Source organism: Rattus norvegicus, chromosome 8, assembly GCF_021556685.1.
Source record: "Rattus norvegicus strain SHRSP/BbbUtx chromosome 8, alternate assembly SHRSP_T2T, whole genome shotgun sequence".
NCBI classification, from domain to species: Eukaryota; Metazoa; Chordata; class Mammalia; order Rodentia; family Muridae; genus Rattus; species Rattus norvegicus.
The window spans coordinates 129,748,100-129,750,346 of NC_141541.1; positions in this window are offsets into that span (position 1 = coordinate 129,748,100).

Below are 2,247 nucleotides of genomic sequence, written 5' to 3' on the forward strand. Positions count from 1 at the left end.
CCTGTGGGTCAGCTGTGTGTTTTCTTGAGTCTTTGGCAAGGACCCTTCTGTGAGAATGGCCACGGCAGGGCCAGGGTCTAGTGAGTTCCCATGGACATTGTGGTCCTGAGGATGGCTGCTCTGTGCTGTGCAAATTTTGTGGCAGTTGGCGCAGCTTCAGTCATGGCCACGCTGGTCCTTGAGAAGCTTCCTGCTCTCTTCACAGCAGGGTTCATCCCACAGTGTCAGAACTCATCATTCATGTGTGTCTTTGATTAAGCAGCCATGCCAGGTCCCAGCACATGTACCAAGTACAGGACTTAGGAGGCCTAGAGAGTAGGGAGGAGGGGAGACAGACTCAGTAACAGCTACAAGCAGAAGTCCAGAGAGTTGATAAAGGAGGCCCCTCACTGATGGGGAAACACGTGAAATGGTACCAGTGCAGATGGTCATGAGAGAAGTAAAGCCAGCTGCATTGCCCTGTGTGCAGGAGTAAAATCTGAAGGCATCAACGACCCAATCAGAGGAGTGAAAGCTTCTAAGCTCTGTGGAATTAAGTCTGGAACCAAACATGGTGGTTGGGCTATAACACTACCATTGTATTAATTTCCCTGTTGCTGGGGCAAAGTATAGGACAGAAGCAGCTGGAAGAAGGAATTACATACTCAGCTTTGTCGTAGGCAGGCATGACAACACTCGGGTGTCAGGGGCGGCAGGAGCAGCAGCCTACTTGTTCATATCTCATCGCTGGACAACCGTGAAGCAGAGTGCTCAGGCAGGAATCGAGGCCGGCTCTCAGCACTTACCCTGGTCCTTCATCTGACCCCATGTAACATCTGTATCAATAGCAGCCATACCCTGGACTATTATACAGCCTTACAAATGAGGTAGCTCTGTAATGTTTGGATTTTTTTTCAAAAACATCAAATTTTAAAAAACAGAAAGATGCAGAATATTCCATGTATATGTATGCAGGCAAGCAGAAATATGTGAATGCATGCAGTGTGTGCCTGAAGGTTTTTGAAGTTATGCTTAACACACATATGCTCATAGATATGGATAGGCAGTTTTTGGAAGAAAAACCTGAGTTTGTTAACAGTGGTTAACTATGAAGAGAGACGCTTCTGTTTATACATATAAACGCTGGGGCCTTGTACCTTCATGGCGTCTTAATGAAAGCCACATGGAAAACAGAGAAGAAGTCTTGCTTACTATAAGGTAGGTAGGAAGTAACTGTAGGACTTCACTGGCGGCACTGACCTCCGCGTGGCCGTGTAGATCCACACTGGGGCTGGGGTCAGACTCCGTGTGTGGAAGGCTGCATGCCACTTAGAACTGAGCTGTAGGGGGCTGGGGATTTAGCTCAGTGGTAGAGCGCTTGCCTAGCAAGCGCAAGGCCCTGGGTTCAGTCCCCAGCTCTGAAAAAAAAGAAAGAAAGAAAGAGAGAAAGAAAGAAAGAAAGAAAGAAAGAAAGAAAGAAAGAAAGAAAGAAAGAAAGAAAGAACCTGAGCTGTAAAGTCTAACTTGGAAGCACAGGATCTGTTTTGAAACGGGATCTCGTTATGTCACCTAGGCTAAACTCAAACTCGTGATCCCTCTGCCTCTGCCTCCCAGATGTTGGGATTGTAAGCATGTGCTAGCACACCTGGCCCTCTTTTTGTGACTTAGACTGGTCAAACGGGTCCCTGGCGCTAGAACACACATTTCTCTCTTTTATGATTTCTCTCGAGCTGGGAGGTGTAGCTCACTTCAGGAGAACGCCTGCCTAGCATTTGCTTATTTCCAGCACCACATCAAACCAGACGTGATGGCAAGTGTTGTCAATCCCAGCACTCAGGAGGTGGACGAAGGAGAGTCAGAATTTCAAGATCATCCTCAGCTGTGTAGTAAGTCTGAGATCAGCCAGGGCTGTATGAGAACCTGTCTCAGGAAAGAACAAAAGGACATTTCTTTCTTCATCTCATGTAAACTAGCCTATCTCTCATGCTCTTTTACCTGAAAATTCTCAATAGTCTTTTTTTAACATTACATTAACTTAGAACTGACTGAATTTATTTGCCCAGTTACATTGCAATGGCCTGGCTTTAAATCTGGAAGCTAAGTTAAGAATTTCTTTATCAGTTTTTTTTTTCCTAAGTGACTTAGATAAGTTTTATCACTGAACGTTTTTAATCCTTAAAGACTTGTGAATTCACTTTGGAGTTAAAATGTCTCCAATAAGTGCCTAGTAATTGAAGATTTAGAATAAATCAGGCCTACCTTTGTTCT